This window comes from Macrobrachium nipponense, chromosome 5 (assembly GCF_015104395.2).
Source record: "Macrobrachium nipponense isolate FS-2020 chromosome 5, ASM1510439v2, whole genome shotgun sequence".
Taxonomy (NCBI): Eukaryota; Metazoa; Arthropoda; class Malacostraca; order Decapoda; family Palaemonidae; genus Macrobrachium; species Macrobrachium nipponense.
This window is the reverse complement of record NC_061107.1, coordinates 62,716,013-62,723,004: the sequence shown is the minus strand read 5'-3', so window position 1 is coordinate 62,723,004 and position 6,992 is coordinate 62,716,013.

Sequence of the window (6,992 nt, the reverse complement as noted above, 5' to 3'; positions counted from 1 at the left end):
TTCAACGGTCGAGTGGTCGCTCCCCACTCCCCACCCGACCGCCCACCCCCCCAGGAGCTCACCCAGCCCACTCTCCACCGCCTGCCAGTATTCGCCGCACAGTTGAAGAATTATTTACTGTAACTTTTTAACAAAAACTGTAGAAAGTCCTCCTCATCGTTCTTCTCTTCCTTTAAACTGCAGTTGACATTGCAGAAAACTGTTCATAATGGCTTCTGCTTCACATCAAGACGAGCCTGGGGATATGCAACACGACCAGGACCTTGAGGACCGCCAGTTGCCTTCACACCCAGTCTCACCAACAGACCGTCGAACCCTTCCAGGTTTTGCAACGCTGGAAACCCCACCTTTGCTCTCACCGCACCCGAGTATAACGCCTCCCACAGCTCCAAATACGGAGTTAAGGCTCCTCATCAAGTACCTGGAGGAATCTCGACAGGCTGAGTTAGCTGCACATCGGAGAGAGGAAGAACAACGTCGTTATGAAGAGGAACAACGTCGTCATGAAGAGGATCTACGCCGCCAAGAGGACAACTTAAGAAGAGAGGAGGAAGCTCAACGTTTCACTGTATTGTTGCAGCTACTTAGCGTCAATTCAGCCCAGCAGCAAGCAACACCAGCGGACTCGCAACAACTTCCCACACAATCCTCAGTGCCATCGTCCACCCAGCCACCACCCCCACAGAAAGCCATCGCCCTTAAGTCCTGATGCCACTTACCAAGTGTTCAGGGAATGGCGTAGACGCTGGGATGACTACAGTGTGATGGTGGACTTAGGGACATTACCTACCAGGAAACAGATGATACAGCTTCGTATGTGCCTCAGCCTGGAGAATACTCAAGCACACGCTCAACGTACCACCAGACACGGATCGGAGTGTTGACGAGGTCTTGGATATTCTCCAGGAACACATCAAGAACCTGCGGAATGAAGCTCTATGACGCAGGGACCTGCTCTCCTGCAAGCAGAGGGAAGGGGAAAGCTTCAGCGACTTCTACGTCCGACTGAAGCATGTAGCAGAGGAAATCGACGTCTGTCCTGGCCATTCTGCTGTGTGCAAGGAGACTCAGCTGAAGATGATCATTATCATGGGAGTCAGGGATGAGGAGCTCACTCAAAAACTCATTGCCCTGGACGCTGCAGCTTCATTGGCCACCATGGTCAACGAATGTCGCTCCTATGAGGCCACACGGACTGCCACTACCGCCATACGTGCCCCTCCTTCTAAATTGTGTGCCATCTCCACATATAAAAAAGTCAAAGGACATGGCAATAGGGGTTCTACCTTGCTACCAACCCCTAACAAGGACACTTTATGCCCTTCCTGCACAAGGAAGCACAGCTCAACAGGAAAGTGCCCAGCCAGCGACAGTGTATGTGTAAACTGTGGCTGCAAAGGACACTGGCGCAGGACCCCAAAGTGCCCCGCCAACAAGGCCACATGCAGACACTGTGGCCGAGTGGGCCACTATGACAAGTACTGCCGTCAGCAGATGAACGCCAAGCAGGGCGGCCTGCCCAATGCCACGCCCCCTTCTAGCAAGCCCTCTAGCTGTCGCAAGGTCGAGACTCCTTCTTCATCAACTGACTCCTCACCATCACCTAACCTATATCCATCGCCCTCACCTACAGGGGTGAGACATCGAAGATAATGATGCTGCCTGACACAGGAGCTGATGTATCGGTGATGGGCCCCCAGCACTTGGAACTCCTTCGCATTCCCAGGACTGAGCTACAGCCTCCTGCAACATCAGTGACACTCACGGCAGATGGGTCAAAGATGACACCTGCTTTAGGAACCCTTAAGGCCACCTTGTCCTTAGCCAAACGGTCCTGCCTCGCCACGATTCAAGTCCATGAACGCGTTCAGATGCCACTCCTGTCCTATGCACTTTGCAAGGAGTTGGCCATCATCCCGCCAGGCTTTCCGCGGCCCATCCTACAGGTCACCCACGTTAATCGATGCAAGGAGCTAACCCTGCATGCTGACACGACCCCTGCTGAGGCCCGAGAGTATTTCTTACAAACCTTTCAGGACGTACTCGTGTCAAAGGAAGACCTTAAAGCAGCTCCACTGAGGCCGATGGCCGGCCCTCCCATGAAAATCCACCTTAAGGAAGACGTGGTCCCTTTCGCCATCCACACCCCAAGGCAGATACCCTACGCTTTCCGCGAACCTGTCAAGAATGAATTAGACTCCATGGTACAACAGGGAATCATTAAGCCTTGTGGAGATGAGCCATCAGAATGGTGCCACCCTCTAGTCGTCGTTCCTAAGGCCAAGGGAGTTCGAATCACAGTGGATCTCACGAAGCTGAACGCACAAGTCTTCCGTCCAGCCCACCCTTCGCCCACGCCCTTAGCTGCTGTCAGTGCTGTCGACTCCACCGCCAAGTTCTTCACCACCGCAGACGCTCTACATGGCTACTGGCAGATGGAGCTAGCAGAAGAGGACCGCCACCTCACCACTTTCATTACGCCTTATGGACGCTTCCAGCATTGCCGGGGACCTATGGGCTTCGCTGCCACTGGTGATGCCTATTGTTACCGCGGCGACCTAGCTCTCCAAGGCATGAAGAAGTGTGCCAAGGTTGTTGATGACATTCTCATCTTTGACGATGACCTACTGACACACTACCACAGGATCCACGAATTGCTCACCCGCTGCCGCAAAAATGGCATCACTCTCAACAAAGAAAAGTTCACAGTGGCAGAGACCAGAGTGAATTTCTGTGGCTTCACCCTTTCCGAAGAAGGAATTGCTGCTGACCCAGGACGAGTTGCTGCTCTGCAAGACTTCCCTACACCATCCAACCTGACGGACCTTATGTTCCTTCATGGATTAGTAAAACCAGTTGGCAGAGTTTTACCCCAGATATTGCCCCTGACTGCACAGCCCCTTCGACCACTCATGAGCCCCAAGCGCTCTTTTCTTTGGACACCTGACCATGACCAGGCCTTCAAACGTGTGAAACAAGCACTTTCAAGCCCGCCTGTTCTTGCGTCTTTTGACCCAACCCTGCCAACCATTCTCCAGACCGACACATCTCGCCCCTACGGGATAGGCTACGCTCTCCTCCAGGACCATGGATCTGGACATCTCCGAGTAGTCCAGTGTGGATCCCGCTTTCTCGCAGACGCTGAAACAAGGTATGCAACGATTGAACTGGAGATGCTTGCAGTATCTTGGGCCCTCACAAAGTGCTGCCTATACCTCAAAGGACTGCCAACCTTCACCCTGCAAACTGACCATCGCCCATTGGTGCCTATCATCAACAGCTACACGCTGGACATGGTTGAAAACCCACGGCTCCAGCAAATGAAGGAGCACATGTCGCAATATCAATTTACTGCAGTGTGGCACGCCGGCAAGTCTCTATGCATCCCAGATGCACTTTCTCGTGCACCAGTCAGCTACCCCACCTCTGAGGATATGACTGGCTGCGATGAGGTAACGGCACATGTCAGATCTGTCATCAACGCTACAACAGCTTCCCAGGACGAGGATGCCCCAACCACTGACGCCGACTGGACCCTACAGGACGTCGATAGCAGCACAGGCCGACCCCACCTACGTTCGCCTTCGTGACTGCATCAGTTCTGGGTTTCCCACGAACCGCTACGACCTACATGCAACCTTATCACCGTACTGGAAGCTGCGAGAAGCCCTCTCTACTGATGGCAACCTCGTGCTCTACAGGGCAAGAATACTAGTTCCTGCAGCTCTACGTCGCCACACACTCGCCAGACTCCATGATAGTCACCGTGGTGTCGAGGCTACCAAACGTCGGGCTCGACAAACCGTCTTCTGGCCTGGGATAGACTCAGACATCGCCAACATCGTCGCTGCCTGCGAGCCGTGCCAAGTCCTGCGTCCCAGCCAACAACGGGAGCCTCTCCACAACGACGACCATCCATCCAGGCCCTTTGAGTTGGTATCGGCGGACTTCTTCCAGGTAGCTGGGAAGTCCTTTCTTGTAGTCGCCGACCGCCTCTCTGGCTGGCCTGTGGTTGTCCCTTGCAAGGGTGACACTACTGCCTCCTCGACCATACGGCACTTCTGCCACTACTTCAGAGAGGTGGGTGTTCCCTTACGCCTGCGCACCGATGGAGGACCTCAGTTTACCAGCAAAGAATTTGCCAACTTCACAGAACGTTGGGGTGTACACCACATCACCTCGTCGCCACATTACCCACAGTCTAATGGACACGCTGAGGCCACTGTCAAGGCTGTCAAGCACTTGATCCTCAAAACGGCCCCCACAGGAAACATCGACTGTGAGGATTTCGATCGTGGTCTCCTTGAGTTAAGAAACACACCCAACCAGTCTGGTCGCTCTCCTGCCCAGGTACTGTATGGTCACCCTCTCCGTACATGTGTGCCTGCCCATCCTCAGTCATTCACAGAAGATTGGCAGGAAAAGGCCCATGACTGTGACCGCCGAGCCGCTGCCAGAGCTGCTCAGGTGCAGCACAACTATGACGCCCACGCCCGCCCCCTGCCCAGGCTTAATGTGGGCCAACATGTCCGTCTCCAGGACCCAACATCCTACCGATGGGACACAGTTGGGATTGTCATGGGTGGTGCACGATCACGCGATTACGAGATCCGTCTCCCAAGTGGTCGAGTGTTACGTTGGAACCGTCACTTCCTATATCCACTGCCCAGCCCCAGTCAAGTTCCCAACTCTGATCTCCCTGTGGTCCCTAGCCCAGACATGGAAAAGTCATCAATTCCCTCCAAAGCCCCTCGCAGGTCCCCAAGATTGAACAGGCCTACATAATGTACATATCTACATGTAATATGTTTAGTACGTTCAAAATACCTCTTTGAATGCAAAGGGGGAAGGGGAGTTGTGGAATTATGGATATTTTACTATGCAATTGCTGTACGATTCATTTCCATGTATTTAATAAAATCACTTATTGTGAACGCATCTGCATGTGTCGCCCTGTATCATGAACCCCACACATGCGCATGACTATTCTTCTTGCTTCTCTTGGCGCGAGCTGCACGCCCTGCAGAGCCTCTGTACATATTTACCTTTTGCTGCTTGGAGTAAAGAAATCTACGACTCGGGATATCATTTCTCCCATCCTGCAATCTTTCGTCTTCTAATGCAAGACATCACCACCTATCACCACTCACATTTGGTGACCTCCCGTAGTTGGTGACACAGCGGTTTAGGCCCAGCCTTTAACAGACTAATTACGGCCGCTCACCTTCTGAGAACTTTTAGCGGACTCAATGCGGCGCCACAGTTTAGGTCTCTGAAAACTCCATTGCGAGGACAACACCAACGCCATTAACAGACTGATCATGGCACAGCTTCCCAGCATGTTTTGGCCTTTTTTTCGAGGATGGGTAGCTGGGTGCTGGTCAGCCAACACGAAATTCAGGCAGTGGTTCAGAAATATCCATCCGACGTCACGGCCTCCTTTGCCTCACCCGGGGGATGCCAAATATTTTCTCAACCCACCGAACCTGCGGGCCTCCTCGGTTCTTCCCCCGGCACCATTGCCGCACCTGCGAGTCCCCTGGGAACCCCCGACGCCGCTGCTACACCCAGAGTCCTGATTACCCACCTGACGTCGCTGCCGCACATGTGGGCCTGCTCGGGCCCCCTGACGTCGCTGCCTGTGGGCCTCCTCAAACTCTCGACGCTGCCGTCGCTCCTGGGACTCGCTCGGCCTGCCTGATGTCGCTCTGCCACACCTGTGGACCTCCTCACCCTTCTGACGCCATCACCTGTAGTCCTCCTCGGTCCACTGACACCGCTGCCACACCTGTGGGCCTCCCCTGCCTGCCGATGCCGCTACCTGTGGGTTTCTTCAACCTGCTGACGACGCTGCTCATCTGTGGTACCGCTCTGCCTGCTGGACGCTGCTGCCACACTGGGGACTTCCTCAGCCCAACATACGACGCCGCCGCACCTGGGGGTCCCCACGGCCAGTCCCAGGCCGCCACCACACACAATGCAGCTCTCTCTGCAGTCTTGGTCGCCCCAGCCGACCTTAGAACCCCCCAGGCAACTGCCAGGGGAGGCATCCTTTCAGCCAGCAACACTGAAGGACTCTACACTCGATGACGCCCCACAACAAGTGTCACAAGGACACAGGGTCGCCTCCTGCTTCCAAGATGCTTTTCTTCCAATAATTATTCCATAATCATTGTCTTGGAGGGGAGTATTTGTAAGGACAATGCTTTTCCTTATTTTTTACTGTATCCAATCATAAAGTCGCGTTGTTCTTACTTCCATCTAATAGAGCATTCCGCGGCCTTTCCGCCGATGTAATTCCAATATTTGTGTGTCTTACTATCTTTAAATGTATGATTGTAAGAAAACACAAATCTACTCTTCTCAGAGTCATTTCTGCTCTCGGTGCGAGTCTGTACTACTTATCAGTCCGCCCCTGTCTATGTCAACCCAGTTCGTCTGTAAATGAATCATCAGTACCCAGCTACCTATCTTGATCTCTGGTCCTCACAACCATCTCCATCAGTTAGCAGTGTTTCAGTTTTACGGCGCTTATTAAATATATTCATAAGTGGGTTTTACATTCTGTAGGGTTTATAGCGCCGTTATCTGGTTATTGGTTTCTTACGCTAGGTGCTGAGACTGCCTCATAAATTGCAAACATAACGAATATGCATCTTTTCCTCTGCTCATTTAAAAAGTTATCCTTTACTTTGCTTTATCTAGTAATACTGTTTGTAGTCTTGTATTACTATTACTGAGGGCGGAGGTAAGATTATTTCGCCGTATTTAACTCTATTCAGAGCTATTTTCTTGCTACTATTAAGCGTAAATTAATCTTTAGAAACTCTATTCAAAAGTGACAAGGTTATTTTTCTTTATAATGAAGAATTTTTAAGTTGAAAATTGATGTAAATAGTGAACTAGACTTGGTTATTTTTCTCGTTAATAGATGGCACTGTTGTCTGGTTATCGGTACATATTTTGGTACTTGCCGAAGCACCAAGAGACCC